An 18,647-nucleotide genomic window follows, 5' to 3' on the forward strand; every position below is an offset into this window, starting at 1 on the left:
TTTGGACTTCTGGAACACTCAAAGATAAATATGTATCTGTAAGTAGTAAATAATTAATTGCATATTTTCAAGGAACCATTGATGAAACTGAATTAATTTTTAATTTCAGATTATTTCTAGCTGTATGCATCATGAATTTACTGGTTAATTTCTCTGTAGTCTCTACAGGAAGGCTACAGCAGAAAATGCAGCTGGCATTTTCATCAGAGCTATGGTGTTTCTCATAGATGCTCAATGTCACCAAACCAAGATTTGTATTCATTTGTGTTTCACTTGCTGTCCAATGTGTTCAAGCAAAATAGACTCTGTATTAAAAAACGCTTTCTCTCAGTAGTAATGTCATCAGCTGTGAGAAACAAAGGTCATGTTCAGGCTCCTTAGAGCATCTTAAGGCCTGCCAGTAAGATTTTGCAGAAGGAGAAACAAGTAAGCCATGATGACTCTTCCCAAATGCATATGTCAGAACAGCATGAATCAGCTTGCTGAAACTTTTCACTTGAGGCCCTCCATTTCTAGATGGATAGGAGTCCATTGTGGAGAGCTTTGTGGATAATTGGCTAGCTGAGAAAGGTCACTTTGATGTAATACTGTTGGATAAGGATAGGGGAAACAAGCTGGGGATTAAGTAGTCAGTGTCCAATCACTGACAAGGGTCATGGTGACCTTTGCTGCAACATGAAGATGGGGGAGAAAATCTTTTGCCAGAAAAATGAAGATAGCCTAGGTAGAATAACCACAAGAATGTAAACATAGAAACAAAATAATCATTAGAGCATAGAAGTAGGTGTGGTTGATTTTTGTGTGTTTTAACCAATAATGAGCTCAGCTTTGCAATATGTATAAGCTTCATTAACACCAATATAAATATGTGTGAGCGATCAATAAACTTTGAGATTTGCTGTTCACGCATATTGTGTGCTGCAATTCTTCCGCCGTTCCTGACAGTCCATCAGTCCTTGGGTCTGTTGTCTGTATACTCACATAAATACACAGTAACCATGTCCTGCTGGAAGTCACTCCATACACAAGCTTTGCTTAGGGAGGAGGTTATATTTAATCATGTGCTCTGGATGCTGTTTCAAGGCAAGCATCCTAAAATGCCACAATATCTGGAAGTCCAGCTACAGAGTAGGGATGATGATGGTGAAGGTTCCTCTCTTTTACCATGAAGAGAAAATTAAGCCTTTTATGGTCATTCTTACAGCTCATAAATCCTCCTTGCTTTGTCCTGGCTGTGCAAAGCAGCCTTCTGCAGTGGTAGAGGTACCTAAGAGTCAGTGCTCTTGATCCCCTGCACAGCTGAAGCCAGGTCCGACTGGGAGCCATAAAACTGCTATGCAGATCTGGTATCTGCATGATGCAGTGGTCATATATCACTAAGAAGCAGTGGCAGATGTGCAGTGTGCTTTTGTAGCCCTCGCCTGGCAGTGCCTGTGCTACTGATCTTTTGCATTATGTGAATACTGATTATATCCCAGGACACATTCACAGCTCTGAGCACAGCCAAGGAGTGTGTAAGCAAAGCCAAGCTACTCAAGATGCCTGGAGTAATAGAGCTGATTTAGTACAATTCTCTGTCCAGGCTAGTAAGCAGTATTTGCTTGACCTCAAAGGTCTCCATGCTCCTATGTCTCTGTGCCTTCTAGTAGCCAAGGAAGGCAATGTGCTCTTATTTTTAATCTTTTCTGATAGCATAAGCCATGCTGCCCATGCACACACCTGCCCTGTAATTCTAGTCTTTGGGAACATAAGAAAGAATTAAAAAGTATAGTTGAAAAGTGTGAAACAGGCATGCTAAACAGTGAGATAATCACATATATTTGCTATTAGTCATTATGACTCATGTATTACCTGTGCTTTGGCCATTTTAACAATATTCTTGATGTCATTGTATACTGCAGAAGCTGTAAAGTGTGGACCAAAGAAATAGGCTGTGTCCCATTCTAGTTCTAGTTCTAGCTCTAGTTCTAGTTCTAGTTCTAGTTCTGTAAGAACTTCTTACAAATTTAGTTACAAAATGCTAAGAAATTCCCTCTAATGACAGGAAAACCACTTGGTTCCATGGTTCAAAAATTATTTTTAGTCAGATTTTTCAAAATTACTCTTCCCAGAAGCACTCCTATAACTGGACTGACCAGCAGACACAAGCTTGGGCTCTGTTATGCTCAGGAAGCTCTGTACACGTGACTTCCCCTATGAAGGATAAATTGCTAAAAAATTTGAAGTGAAGGGAGCTGTAGCTGGACCATGGGCTCATCATCACATTGTGACACCTGATAGCAGATGGAGGTACCCTTTCTTCTCTCTCCCAGAAGGCATCAAGACCCAGACAAGCAAGACCCTTGTCAGGATTTCAGTTATGGCTGTCTAGACTGTAAGCACATCCCTGATGGTGGGGTGGCATCTGTCGTTGTTTGCCTGATTACCCAGCAAGTAACCAGAGGCTAGAGCTGGGGGCTCAGTGAAGTCCTTCCTGAGCTGCTGCTCCTTTCTGCACCCTTCAAAGTATGACCCTTCTGAGCACAGCAAAGCACACTAAGCATCAGCGCTGCTCCATGCAGGATTACAGAGTTAGGGAGAAAAAGCCTCTAGAGCAGTAGCTGTAAATAAAGCCAGCATACATTCAGAACTGTCTTTTCAGTACAGCCTCACAGCATTTATTCTGTGAAGAACAGTTGAAGCAAATATAAAATCTTCAGATCCATGCCAGGGAAGAAATATGAGACAAAACTTTGTGACTTCATTGAAGATATATTTTCTGCAAAGAGAGACAAAAAACAAAAATCACCATGACTGTCTTCAATTTACCATAATCTTTTTCATTGCCAAGGCAGTTGAAGAAGGCATCAGGAACACAGAACAGCTTTCTGGGCCACATCAAGGTCATTTTTACCTAGCAGTTTGTATTTGTTACAGAAGTTAGTTGGGCATTCTTAAAGAAAGGGCAGAAAAAGTATAATGCCCTTCCCTATGCTGAACTCTCCCAGTTTCTGTTAAATTGCAGAATAGGCACTTCCTGAGACAGTGGTTTTATCTTCATAAATAATACCTGGTGGATTTTTCTTCTGGGAATGTACCTAATTCCTTTTGAAACTTTTTTATGCTTGTGACCTGCACAACCACCCTCTGGCAGTAAGTTCCATGGCCAAGTTGTGTGCAAACAAAAGAAAGTTCTTTTTTGACCAGTTTTATCTTCTTTTTCTCAAGTTTTTGAAGGTACCTACCTTTTGTGCTTTGAGAAGCACTTAATAAGAGTCCCCTATTTTCTCCCCATAATTCATGATTCTTTATGCATTGAACATGTTCTTCCTCAGCTGTTTTTATTCCAGTCTACAGTGGACTATTCTATTTAATTTTTCTCCCAAAATGATCTTTGGTCATTCTGATTGCCCTTCTCTGTACTAATTCTAATTCTTCTCTACCCTGAAATACAAGAGTTTATGAAGATGAGTGAGTACATGGGAAAAGGCAGCATGAAGATTTGTACTGTAAAAGCTCTCTTGCTTCCATCAGACTCCACTGGAAAGGCTTCAAGATGCAAGAAGATTACAAGTAACCGTGGAGTTAACCTTAATATCACAAGAGTTTCAATTCAGTCAGAAAACTGAACTTTAGACTCCTTCTGTCCCACTTTTCTCCCCTAATCTAGAGGATTCCCCTAGTATTAAGCTGGGGAAGGAAGCTTAAAAATGCCGTCTGTTCAAAAGCTGAATACAAAAAGATTGTATCATCTGGCCATCATATGTTTGGAATATGTAAAATGGACAAACCTAAACTCTCTGAAGCTGTCTCTGGAAAGTGACTGAGCTGGTAACTTGTCATGTAGCTGTATGAAATGTAGGTCACTGAAAATTACAAATGTATTATACATATTTGTGTTCATAACCTGCTTTGAAATCTGTTGTGGCCTCTCCTCATTATGAGGAAAAAAGGACACTGTCACATCTGCAGCTGTCAGAGGCTTGTGTTACAAAGTCAAGAAAGGTCAGCAAGGTCTGACTAAATACATCTCTACTGGCCAGGAAATGGATTGTGATTTGCGCTGCCTGTTTAGTGTTAAGCATATAAATACATGAGTTGAAGTACTAGAAACACTCCTAGAAAAGCTAGATATTATACAAGTTTTCAACTTACTATGTTCTTTCTGAAATAGATTAACAGATTTTCCCACCACTATTACAAATTTTAAGGTAGGAGCACTCCCTGACAAACCCCTGAATTTGTTAAGTATGGTGCAAAGTAAGGAGAAACACAAAGAGGGAGGTAAAGTAGATGTTTAATAGTGTTAATATGTAGAGTCTGTTCTGCCACAGACAGATCAATCTGAAATGAATTCCCTGGTTTCAGGGCAATACTCTCATGTTTACAATGCAATAGTGGCAAAAATAATTCAAAGCCATCTTTTTATGCAGCCGTATAAAACTCAATATAAACACAAGAAAAAAATCTCCTTCTTCTCTGCAGCGGCCCGGCGGGAGAAGGATCGTCCTTCTCGGACATCCTGGCTAGCTGGCCAGCACCACTAGCAGCACAGGGAGCAGTGTCCCACTCTCGGTGTTTGGGACTGCGCCTAAGGCAAACGCCTTGCGTTATAGCAACAGCGCTGCCTTGTGCAAAGGACGAGGCCGCCTCTGGCTACAACCAGCAGGAAATAAAGACAGCGCTCCCCAGCTGGGGTAACTTTCAGGTTTATTGCAACCCCAGGGGAAAGCAGCCGCCGAAGACAAGGAGGGGGTGGTTGCACCATCTTATAAAGGGTGAGGGATACAGGGGAGGAGCCAGTCCTTAGGCGAATAGGGGTTCAGGGGGGAGTGGGGTACAAAGGACTGACCTGAGGAAACACCAATGGGAACGACATAAAGGAGGGGCCCCAGCTCCCGAGCCAATCACCCAGTGCTCCAGCTGGAAAATTCTAGAGAAGAAGGTGGGAGCAGAGAGTGACAGGCAGGGACTCTGGGGAGGGATACAAAAAAGATACATTGGGTTACTATGGTAACTGGGGAGGAGTTGGGATAACAGACAGCAACAGGGAGGGGAGGGAGAACCAGGGCAGAACCATTACAGCACAGGGGGGAGCGGAACCGTCCAACTTATGAGAATACAGCACAGCACTTCTCCCTGCTGCTCCCAAAGTCTCTGAGATATGGTTTGACTCTGTTAACCAATGGTTCATATTTTTCCAGCTTTAAAGATCAACTTAAAAGATTTAAAACATAAAATATTCTGAATTAAGAGAGATAGTTAACTTCAGATCATAGTTTAGTTCCTATTTATTATACCTTTTCCTCACAATAAGTGGGAACTTCTTTCAAGGGAGTTAAGTCTCAGTCTCCAAAAGCTCTTTCAAAGTGTATAAGGATATTTTACACCTCATTTGCTCTTGTCCCTGCAGACACTAGTTTTCATCTCAAAGGTATCACAGAATCACAGAATCAATTAGGTTGGAAAAGACTATCAATTACTTCTACGTCTCTCTCTGCCATCTGACTGGGCACAAGACTGGTGTTCTGACTTTGACACTTAAATTGCATATTAGCAGTAAAGTTAACCTGTAAGTAGACCTGTGGTATAGTCACACACTTGGAAGCTTTCTTGGAATGTTCTTCAAGAGGCCAGTTTGCTATAAACTGACTGATGAACTTGTATGTTGAGTGATGTCCTTTTATATTTCACTATTAGTATTAATCAACATGAAATCAATGTTCAGATTGTTATTGGCATGTACTTTCTGGAGATATAATCAGAGGGAATAGAGCATTCAGCTTCCACCTTGCTGGGAGTAGACAGTAATTGCCTCTAAGTCATGATCTGAAAATCCAATGCTAAGTGATATTGAACCACACAAAAGCTCTTATTACAGCAATAGTCACAAGCACCCAGCCTTGTGGACCTGAGGGAGAGCACCACTATCCAAATGTATAATTTTTGAAAAGTTTTCTTGCATTAAATGAAAAGCAGAAATATAGAATATTCGCAACATGTATTTTGAAAAGAGATTTCAAGGAATGGAGTTCTAGAGTTCTGTGTTTAAATTTCAGTAGCTTCCAGATCTAATATACTACTCAGTCTATAAATGAAAAACCTTGGGGGAAAACAGATCTAATAACCACAGGTTCATCTGGTTTCTAGTAGTCAAACTGGACTGCTTGCTATCTTCAATGTACTATGGGGCAGGCAGAAAGAAAAATAAGAGATTGAAATTTTTTGGAGATTATTAAAATGATGGTCCTTTAAAGAACAAAGACTATTTTTAGGGATACAGCACAAATGGATTTTGATGGTTTGATCTTAATATGCCTACCAGTACTCTTGCTTTCTATACTACTGTAAGTCTCACTGATTTCATTAGTAGATGGTTGGTCCTGAGCAACTCTTTTCCTTCATGCTTTAGTGAAACAATTGCAACCAGCAGAACTGTGTGATTTTGAGTCTTGCTGATTTGAAAAGAGAGCAGCTTTTCTACCATAGCCCTTTAGTTTTGCAATGTGATCTCTCACATTTGATCTGTAAGAACTGATAAAAATGAATCACCTTATGTGTGTCAGCTGATCTGCTGAAATTTGTACACATTTGGACAAGTTTTTGACATGCAGCAAAATGCATAAGCCAGATACATAAGCCAATCTTACATTTTCCTTTAATTCTTCATGGCAACAAACAGGGACATCTTCTCAAATAAAGGTTATCAGATTGTATTAAAATTGGCACAACATTATCTGCTCTCTTGTCTTGAAATGGTGAAACTGATCTGATTGAAATGCAAAGCAATCACCCCTGCTCCCATCCAGATGGAAGACTTCAGCCCCAGTTAGTATTTGATAAAGTGGGTGAGAATGAGATTGTACTGTGGCAGTTGCCAGGTAACCTTGAGGTAGTGCCACCTGTAGTGCCAGCCAACTTTATAGATGACATATGTATTACAGATACAATATTGATTTTATGCAGTTACACGTAATTAGTAATGAGAAAAGTGTTCATTCATTTACTGTGCCTTTTCTGATCTTTGTGGAAGTTGAAAACATTATCTTCTTAAATACCTAAATACCAAAGGGGCTACTTTGAATAATTTCTTCATTTGGGAAAAAACCAATCCAGTTATTTCCCATGCCAAGGGTCAGCTGATCTTTACGGTGCAGAAGAACAGATCATCATTGATCCATTAATGAATAGTTATGTAGTTATCAGAATAAGAGGATTTAGTCATGTTGCTTTAGCCATGATTTATAAGTACAAAGTATATGAAATATAATTTTTTTTTTAAATTAAACTCCCAAATTTAATTTGTTTCCATTCAGCCTTGTGCAAGATATTTTAGCTAATTTACTGTTATTGGCATGGAATGAAGACACATCTTCCTACCAGCACTACAGGGAAAAGCTTTCCCTTCAGAACCGGCAGCAAAACCTGTAGCTACCATAACCCTTCCCAATACACAAGTTAACATACCTCACATATTCCATGCAGTTGTTGGATGCTTCCGTGTATGTACATACACTCTCTGAGGAGGGCAGCAGTAATTCCTGTACTCTTTTCCTTCCTTTCTTGCTTCTTAAAGGCTCTTCCTGTAAATTTCAGTTAGCCACTGTAGTACTTGCAAAGCCGTGAGCACACCCCATTGTACCTTACTGCCTGAGATGCCAACAATATAAAAAGTTATTAAGGCCACTCTTTATATAAAGCTCACATAATTTCATATAAATACATTTGAACACTCTAGTGAAGTCAGGTCTGGTTCAAGAAAATTCCAGCTCAGCAGAAAACTTATTGTGCTGTGTGCAAACAGTTTTCCTTGTGATTTGTGTCAGAATTATGAGAAAGAACATCTTCAGTGCAAGCTGCATTGTTGGTGGAGTATATACAGGTAGTTAAATCACTTTTATCTCCTTGATGTTCTTGTGATTTGTTCTTTTTGTTTGGTTGGTGTGAGATTTTTCCATTTACAATTGGTGGCAGAGCAGATGGCAAAGGCTTAGCTTGGTCTAATATGTCCATAAAATAAGCAAAGCTGTCAGTGAGCCTTGTTTCCAGCTGGCCTATTCTACTTTGAGAGAGATTCTTCTTCCACTGGAATCAACCTCAAAAATATGATTTTAAGAAGAAATGAGTAGCTCTACTAGGAGCAAAATTTAACAGTTCTGATGTTCTCTCTAAGTTTGCTGTAGAACTTCTCCTTTAGGGGATGGAGGCAATACTTTGGGATTCTCTCCTCCACAAGGCAGTGCTTTTTGGTGAAACTTGTAGGAATTCTTCAGTTTTGGTGTTTCTGATCTTCTGTCATTAAAAGGTGTTTTAGGGAAGTAGGGAGTGGCAGGAAGCTGGCAAAATCATAGAGACATCAGTTCTGCATGAGTTCATGACTTGATTGAGCAAGTCACATGATTAAGTGCAGTCTCATTAAGTTCTCTTCAAGTTTCAAAAAAACAAACAAACAAAAGAAACAAACAAAATACCTTAGATTTTTGCACCCATTGGATTTGAGCTAATTCCTAAGTGTCTTCTGAAGCTGTAACTTCAGAAGTTTTTTCTGTGGTTATTTCTGTTGCCCGGTGTGCCCAGTGTGTGCCAACGCAAACAACCTTGCACAGATAGACAGCAAAGACAGGCTTTACCCCAAAACAACATTTGAACAGGAAACACAGGTAAAACAAACTTCAATGCTGCTTATTTCTGAGCTAAAGAAATTATGAAATGCACTGCTTAAACGATTTCCAAAAGGCCACACACCAGGTCTGAGGCAGAGCTGTGAACAGAAAACTTCTGAGCCACAGTTCAGTGCATTCACCACTGCTCAGTGCATTCACCACAGCTCATCCTTCCTTTCCAGAGGACTACCACATAGGAACATATTATTCAAAGCTGCTGACAAGTCCAGCTAGCTGTTTTTCTAACAAATGAAGGAGTGGCAGTTGGCAAAAGGTGATAATAGTACTGGGCAGCAAAGATTGTAACTGCCTGTGCCATATACTGTATTGAACATTTTATCTCTAAATGCTTCCTTAGAGAAGCACAAACAAGAATACAAAGGAAGTGGAAATCTGACACCTGCTTATAATTTATAATGCTCATTATATTTTTGGGACAGCCATCTTTGGCAAGGTGAGTTATTTTATTTATAGGCAGGAGCTGCTCATGATTTGCATGGTAATGCATTCACATCTGCAAAGCCTATAAATTAGCCTCCAGCTCATTACAGCAATGCCATTGTCCTACTTGCCAGTATGTAATCTGATCCCAAATGTTTCAGATGTCCACAAAATAAAACCAGCCTGAGGGAAGAGCTTCACCGTTGCAGTATTAGCACACCAAAAAAATCTTCCTCCCCCGCAAAAAAAAAAGGAAAGAAAGAAAATGACTGGATGGGAGAAAACTGCTAAGTATTTCAAAAAGATGAGCCCCAAAGCCTAACACGCAAGAAACTGGAAACATTTTGCCATGTTTTAAGGTGCTTATGCCAGTTTGGCCAAAAGAATTAATTTATTGCAGTTTTTTAAGGGGTTCCAAAAAAAAGCAGCTTCATAGAAGATTAAGTCACTTACTTGGCTGTGCATTCTGATTTTATCCTAATGTGTCATACTTGAGCACTTGTATTATTATTACTGTTTCAAGTCTGGTTGTGCACAGCTCTCTGAAACAGATGCTGATGTCCTTTATTTTGGTGAACCTTATAAAGACAGTCCCTACTTCCAGGTAGTCAAGAGTTTACAATTATGTCAAGATTTTGCCCCTTCATTAAGCCACCAAAAAGATGAAACGCAGCATAGACAAAGGAGGCTTGTGGAGCACATATCCCCTTCCATCCAGATATGCAGATGCCTCCAATGTTAATTCACTTTGTCAAAGGTCACTGGATGGTCAAAGATTGCTGTACCCCAACTTCAGCTTCTGAAATATCTGAGGATCAGCTTTGCTATGGTGGGTATGAAGAAGAGGGCTCTCCACTAAACTTGGTTAATGCTGGTTCACTATTATATCCTCCATCTGGCACACGAACATACCCATCCTTAAAAAAGAGAAAACTGAAACCCTTACAGTCACAAGCCCTGCCTACATCATTGGAAAGGTCTTTAACAGAGTGACAATGCCACTGTCAGCAAGCTCTCACCCACTGCCCAGACTTGCTTCTGCATTACCCTACTGCTTACCTCCTCTGGCTTTTTCATCTCTTCCATCCAACCTCTCCACCTACTCTTCCTTGGCTGTATAGTCCTCGAAAACCTCTCTTCTTTGCTGGCCTACTCTTATAGATAAATGACTGCAAATGAGAAGAAGGCCTGAAATAAGGGAGCTTCAGCAAAAGCTTCAGAGTGGGAGGGGGCAAGGCACAGGTGACTGCACAAGTGTGATGTTGGATTCAGGATCCTGATGTGCCTGCATGCAGGATGTGCACCAGTATATTAAATTTCTGTATTGAATTCTGGTTGATAATAACTGGTTATTTATTTATTTACTGTAGCTCTCTTGTTGGTCTCAGCAGGTGGGAGAGCAGCAGAAAAACAGGGCTCTGCATGAGTCATAACCCAGAAAAAGCTCTGCTGAGAATACAGCTCACACTCTTCTGCAGTGTAGCCCAGGTGATAAGCATCAGTGTTGCTATTCTCTCCATGTTGTTGGTCTCATATTGCCATGAATGATACTACTCACTGTGATGTAGTCTAATATTCACTGTGCTGTATTCAAATGGAGCTGTAGGGACAGATATTTAGGGATATCTCCATTTCATTTTCTTCTTTTCCATGCTAACATGAGAGAAAGGAAATGCAGCATAAAGAAAAAGAAATACTTGTTTAGAACAAACATAGAAACATAAAAATAAAAGGTGTTACTTCTAAATCCAGGATTTTGATCTCACTTCTGTTCAGTTGTACTTTTGATCTTGCAAAGAATTGCACAAGGCTAGATCCAGCTATGGGCCCAGAGAGGGTTTATACATCTCTGCTGCATATCCCACTGCATGAGTGGGCAGTGCCCACTTATGAGCCACAGCCTGTCACCCCTGCAAGCAGCAGCTAGCTGGCAGGTCTCTCTTTTAAACATAGGACAGTCCTCATGAACTCTGTGGGACCTTTCTAGCAAAGAGCTGGGCACAGACTGAGGGAACATGAAGGCCTGGTGCTCTCCCTGAAATCTGCAGTTCCAGCACACGTTTAAAGGCAGCCTTTCTGCTCACAGTGGGAGTCAGGCTGCTCAGTGCTGAGTCTGGAATGAACTTCTCACACAGGGTCCCTGGAGTGGTCACTGCCGGATGTGGACGACTGCACACATCCAGGGTGCTCTGAATGTGCCAGGCTGGGGATGGCAGCTAGCACTGATCTGGGTACCTCTCACCTCACATCTGTCTCACCCAGAAACTGAAAACTATTTGGGGCTGCTGAAGTGCCAACCATATCCAGCCCTGCATGTCCCACAGGGAGTGAGCAAGCTCTGGCTGTCCTTGGAGCTGCCCTCTTGGGCTGAATTTCTGCACTGGTCATTCATTTCACACACTGGCCTCCTCCTGGCCTTCATCAGACTGTACAAACAGACTGTGAGTAGTTGAAAGGGATTTCAGTATTTGAGTAGTTTATCAATTCTTCCCATGTTTAATGTGCTTCTATTGCTAGGAGAATGGAGTACAGGATATACTTGGGATTGCTGTTTAGATACTGCACTAAGAAGTATAGTGCCTGTGGCTGCACAGAGCTGATTCCTGTCCCATTTCTAATTGCATTCGCTCTCTAAACATGGCATAATCTCCTTTACAATAGTATGTGTGGGAAAAAAAATTTAGTAGCATTTTCATTCAGACCTCCTGTGATAAAGACTCCTTTTCTTTTTCCTCTGCCTATTGTGCTTTAAACTTTTACTGAACCTATATTTTGTCCCTAGTTTCTTCATGCTTTGTACTACTGAGATCCAAGTAATTATTTCCTCACAAATGGTAGCAAAAGAAGCACGAAAAAACTAGAAAGAGGGATGCTGTAAAGAGAGTTTAAAAACATACATTTTCCTCTGTGTGTATTTAGCAGTTTCCATCTTTGCCATATGTTCTTTTCCTCATCATTTTGCCTTTTAGATTGTTCTTTAACGCTTGCCTGTTTTCTTGCTTCTGCAACAGAAGGGGAATTGATCTTTCATTTGTTCTGCAAATATTCCTTATTGTCCCAGGTTTTATAACCCCATCTGTTATTGAGTGATCAATTAAAGTCTCTTGTGGTCTCACTTTTCCAACGGATCATGCTATACCACAGACTATATTTCATAATAACTGCTATCTACTGTGTGATGTGTAAATGAGAGAGAGAGGAGCAAAAAGACAAGGGTATTTTTCCCCTGCCTACCATTCCTCTCTTTCTATGTAAGCACATATCTTCAGTGCTTACTTTTTATCAATGACAGCATTTAAACTAAATCCCTCATCTCCACTCTTTTCTACATGGGTTCAATGCCTGTACCTCAGTGTTTGCTACTACAAAGCACAAAAGCTTTCAGCATTTGAGCTTACAATATAAGCTCACCAACACTTGAGAGAAATAGGTAGATGCTGTCACACTTCCTTGCAAACATCCCCAAAATAGAAACTTCTCTACCCAAGCAGTATTTCCCCGTTCTCTCTCATCCATCTCCCAGCCCTTTCTTACTGCTCTCAATAGTTACTCTTGGTCATGTATGTGTTAACTCTGTGTGTAGTTTTAAAATTACTTCTTCTCCCATATTTTTAGGCATATACAACACCATGTTCTGCAGAGTCCTGTTTCCTCTTCCTGCACTCAACTGTCTGTCACAGCAAAGAACTTAAGAAAGACATGCTTTTAAAATTAGAGGTACAGCATGATTTCTGCAAGGGGAAGTTAAACCCCACAAGTGTGATCAGCCTAGTGTGAAGAAGGTGAGTTGTTTGCAGCAGGACGGATAGATGGAAATTTCTTTTCTCTGTCCAGCACAATGGGAGAGAAAACTCAGAATTATAACTATTTATATGGTTATGCTTTTCTTAATAATAGAACAAAGTGGGTCATTGCCAGGGAGAAACACAGAAGCAGTTCCTGGTGGAACAAGGCTTGGAAGAAATTGCGTCAGAAGCAGCACCCCTGATTTGCCCCTGAAAATAATGACTCAAAGTATTGACGTTCATGCATGCTGTGTTAATCCAGTGTCATATCTACATGTGCTGCTAATTTAGAGCTGTGATCTCTCATCTGAGTATGTGCCTAAAGACCAGACTGTATCTCCGAAATCAGGCCTCAGTGAACTGAGCTATTGGGTGAGTCATTTATAAAAGCTAAACAGAGACTTCAATGTGGAGCTGTTCAATCAAAGGTACTCTCTCTTCTTCTGGAAGTGCAGGTGGTGATTACGTTTACCCAAAAAGCTCCTGATGTCACTCCTGGGAACCAAGATGTTGTTTCACAAGAGCTAACTGTGCTGAGGCTGGAAAGCACAAAAATGGCGATTCTACAATACCATGTGGGCAGCTATGAGATACATGTGGCTTTTACAGAGAAGAAGGAGGAATGGAGACAGGAAATACAGATCGATGCAAGAAAATGCAAATGTTGGTGGAAAGAAAAACTATATATCTATCATGCCAATTTTTCCCTGAGATTTTGGGATGAAAAACTCTCGGAAACAGGGAGTTAAATACATACATACATACATACATATATATACACACAGAGGTCTGTCTGTGTGTGTGCGTATATGTATATAAAGGTAAAATCTCAGGGCTAAGAATGGGCAGTAGTATAGGGGCTCCCATCTCCCTAAATGAACTCAAGCCCATGGATGGAAGGCAGTGCCACACTCGCACTGGAAGGCACAGAGGTGCTAGGCCCTGCTTTGCATACACCAGTGGTGCAGGTGTCTGGGTGGAAGCTAACGCCATGGCCTGGGTGACCCTTCATCATCAGTGGTGAGACAATCAGAACTTCAGCCTCAGTCTAAAACATCTGAGTGAGAATAAGTCCACTTTAGGTCCTTGGCCTGCAGTTTCAGGGGAGATGAGCACCTAAAAGCCAGAGAGTCATAGAATCATTTAGGTTGGAAAAGACGTGTATGAACATTAAGTCCAGCTATTAACCCAGTACTGCCAAGTCCACCAACAAACCATTTTCCCAAGTGCCATATTTACATACCTTTTAAATACCTCCAGGGTTGGTGACTGGGCATCATGTTCTAGTGATTGACAACCCTTTCCATGAAAAATTTTTTCCTAGTAGCCAATCTAAACCTCCTCTGATGCAACTTGAGGGCTTTTCCTCTTGTACTGTCACTTGATACCTGGGAGAAGAGGCTGATCCCCACCTGGCTACACTCTTCTTTCAGGTACTTGTGAAGAGCAATAAGGTCACCCCTGACCCTCCATTTATCCAGGCTAAACAGTCCCAGACCCCTCAGCTGCTCCTCACAGGACTTGAGCTCCAGACCCTTCCCCAACCTCACTGCCCTCCTCTGGACTGGCTCCAGCACCTTCTTGTAATGAGGGGCCCAGAACTCCACACAGGATTTGAAGTGTGGCCTTACCAGTGCTGAGTAGAAGGGGACAGTCCCTGCCCTGGTCCTACTGGCCACATTATTCCTGATGCAGGCCAGGATGCCATTGGCCTTCTAGACTACCTGTCTTGTTGCCAGAGGAGCAGAAATAAGGATGGCTGAAAGGGCCCCACTGAGCATAGCCAAGCTGTTCAGGAGGCTCCGGGGTGCTGGGCAGTGTCCCAGGACACGATAAGCCCCTCTGCGGGCAGGGGATCTTGGTGGGAGGCCGCCCTGTCCCCTGGATCGCATCCCCTGTCCCAGCTTTCCCAAGGTATCTCTGCCCCAAGATCCCATTCCCGATCCCAGCTTTCCCCAGGTGTCTCCTGCCCCAAGATCCCATTCCCGATCCCAGCTTTCCCCAGGTGTCTCCTGCCCCAGGATCCCATTCCCGATACCAGCTTTCCCCAGGTGTCTCCTGCCCCAAGATCCCATTCCCGATCCCAGCTTTCCCCGGGTGGCTCCTGTCCCCTGGCGGCAGAGGCGCCGCCGGCCCCGGCCCCGCCCCGCTTCCCCCAGTCAGCGCGGCGCTGTGTTTAAATAAAACAGCGTCAGCGCAGGAGAAATCTTAGGTATGAAGGGGGGGGTTAAGCGAAGAAAGATTTCCAGTTTTGCATCTGATATTGCACAAATGTGATATTTTCCAAGACACATCTTCTCTTGACTTATCAGATGTGAATACAAAAGTCGGAAGAAACACAAGCATACTGCTCTGCAAGAATTAATAAATCTTTCCTGTTCTTGAATAAACCAAAGTTTATCTTAAAAGAAAACAAAGTTAAAAGCCAGAAAAACCCTCTGGCCCCTCAAGCATAAGTACGCACTGTACCTTGGGTTTCCTTGGAGGGATGGTTCAAGTGAGTAACAACTTCAGGAAAAAACGTTCACACACTGCACCAAGCTCCCATTCCTATAGGAATAGTTCCAGTGTTAGCCAGGCTATTGCTAGCATTTTGTAACATCACCCATGAAGACAGCCAGTTTGCAACCTTGGAAAAGGGTTTATGAACAAAATTGAAATCGATAAGGAGATCAAGGATGACACAGTTCTTTATTTGATGATTTCTTTTCTTACATTTTGGACATGCAAATGAGAGGATGAGGCAAAGGAGGAAAAGTTGCAGCAACAAGCCCATAGAACTTAGTTGTCTGGAGACCCTCATTATCCTGTGGGTATGATCTAAGTGAGCCTGAGGTCTTTAGAAAGCTTTGGGTAAAATCCCTGCCACCTGGGTTTCTGCCATTTCCTTTACTTGATGCAGAATTTCACCTAGTACAACTTCAGGACAATAGAGAGATCTTCGCACAACCTAAGTGTAGAAAACTTGAGTTAGCAAGCACACGTGTACCTTTACTACTGTATGGCAACCATGAGCACTGCATGCACAGAAGGAGGACTCTTTACTACTACCCTTTTATTTCTAAGATTTTAGGTCATCTCAGGCTGATGGAGTCACACAAGTTGTCCCTTGCAGGAATGAGAAAGGGTTAGTCACACCTCTGCAGGTTGAACTGTTGCCCTAGTATTTCCACAAGGCTTTTGAAGTAGGCTCCATGGCACATCAATTGCAGAGAGCTTATTTCATCTATGCCAGCCCCAGAGGAGTCTGTAATATAAACTGAGTTCAGTTAAGGGCTACTAACAAGAGCTGGCCAGAAAAATTGCTTTCTTATAAATTCACATAATGTCAGCTTTTGAGCACACATGAGGAAATTGAAGTTAGATCTGGAAACACTGATGGAGTGGTTGTTGTGGGTTATACAAATTACATCCCATGCCTATCCTGTTTTATGGGTTGAGTGACTACCCTGTTTAGGTGATGTTTATTAGGTGGCTGTGATGCCTGAAGAGCAATTAAGTAGAATTGGGGCACTTGGACATGGAGGAAAGTGAGCATAAGACGCTGCTGAAGGGCAACACCCATGAATCACAAAGGAATTGGATTTACAACAGATATTCAGTCTGTGGACTTGTTTTTTCTGATTTTTTTTTTTTTTTTATCTGAGAGGTAAACAGGCTAGAAAAAAACAGCATGTAAAATGGATAAAGGAAAGCATCCAGTCCCTGAGGGGACTGTGCAGGGCAGAGGGATGCCCTTGGCACTGTGCTACCCACTGTGTCCCACTCCCCTCCCCTCCCTCCAAATGCACTCTTGGCAACCAGCCTGCAGATTCCCGCTGGTGTATTTCAAAGCCTGTGAGAGCTCAGCCATACCTGTCTGGGCTGGAGCTGATCCCTGACCTTCTCTCAGTACTACTTGGTTTTCTCTGATAGCTAGGTGAATGATTGCCAGCACCAGTAAATGATTTACTACATGTAAAGCACTGCCTGCTAGAGAGGCATATCCCTTGTTACACTGCAGAGAAAAAATATTTCTATAGGGCCACAAAGTTTATGAGATTAATTTATTATTTGCATAATAAATAAATAAAGGTAAGGGTAGTGGTGGTGAAAGTAGCTTATGATGCTTTTTAACATGGCCAAAGATAAAACTGGGGAAAGTGTTCTTATTTTCATTAGTACAGAACACATAGCTGTGTTCACAGCTGAAGATAATGTACATTTGTCAGTGCAGCTTGATCCAGAATGCTCAGCTACATTCAGGCTGGTTTGGTGTTTAGGAAAGCAAACCTCCTGTTTGTTTTAGTATGTATTAGGGCATCTTCCTCATAATCACAGCACTACTTGTTTTTCATGCGTGTATCATTGCAGCCCCACAGAGCTGACTCCTACCATCTGGTCTCTGGAAGATGTGGGTTATACAGCCCAGAGGTGAGAAAAGCTGCATATGTTGCTGGAGCTGCCTGTTTTGCTGCAGGAGGCACTGGTTTGTTAGTTCTCTAGATCTCTTTGCTAATAAATCCAAGTGTCATTGGGACTGAAGGCAGACAACTTCATTGACTGTGTTATAGGCCCTCACTCATACAGAATGGAATCTTTGGGGTATTATCTTTTAACTTCAGCTGGATTTCCTAGTTGTTGAAAAGCCAAGGATTTAAAAAGAAAAGAGAAGATGGCATTTCTTTCTTCATGGCGTCACTGGGAGTAGGAGGATAGGCCATAGGCAACACAAGCCATGAATGCCAGAGGTGGATTTGGAGGCTGCCCTCAGAGCTTCTCATCACACCACTGGAGCATCTGGGCACTGAGGCACTCCAGGTGTAGGACAGCCTTGGGAAACCAAGGGATGCAATTACTAAAAATTGGAGCCAGCTCTATACTCCTGTCTGAACTGGGGGAACTCCCTTACTTTTGACCTTATAATGAAGACACTTTCCTGAGTGGTGCATTTCATCAATGGATGAAACTTACTCTCACTTCTCTTCCAACAGCACTCAATTTCCTGAAGAAAATACTTTCTCTATCTCCTTCTGAGGTGACTTGAGTACTGATAGTGAGACTGCTGGAAAATCACTGCTTGGTACTGCACAAACGAAGTTCTGCTGTAGTGACAAAAAGAGGGGATCATAGTGCCCAGTTCTGCCATTACTTCTCTGGCATGCAAAACCTGTGTGTGGATAACATAGGCTTGCATGCAGTTCTGGCAAATTTTATTTATGACTCTACTTTATTATGAATTTGGAATGAAGTCTGAACAGTGGGAATGAACATCAAAAGGATGTTGAGAGAGCTGGTGAAACTCCACATGATTTGAGGTACACTGCCTGAGATTTTTGCAGCTTGCCTATAGTGATATCATCTTATTGTTCTGATTTTAGTATCTCAGTCCATTCCCTAATATTTGTCAGCAATCAGATGTCACTCCTCACAGGTCACCTCCCATGAATATCTCTTGAGGAATTGGCATTGGGCACAGTTTAATTATATGTGACGTAGGTGTGACAAAATCCCATTTTATACCATCCAACAAGAACTCACATGCTCCCGTTCTCCATGAAGCACATGTAATCCTCCTCACCTGCTATTATTTTCAGTCCTTCATATCTCAGAAATTTGTCTTCCTAATGTCTTCTTTGGTGAGGCCTGGAAGCTACTCCAGGACTCAATCAAATGTGTGTGAGTTGTGTGCCCAAAACACACATTTCTCTAGTCCTGTCATGGGCACATGACTGCTCAGACAATGAGCTTGATTTGATGCTGGGCAATGGAATGACATGATGGGATATGTAGATATCTT

This window comes from Agelaius phoeniceus, chromosome 3 (assembly GCF_051311805.1).
Source record: "Agelaius phoeniceus isolate bAgePho1 chromosome 3, bAgePho1.hap1, whole genome shotgun sequence".
Lineage (NCBI taxonomy): Eukaryota > Metazoa > Chordata > Aves > Passeriformes > Icteridae > Agelaius > Agelaius phoeniceus.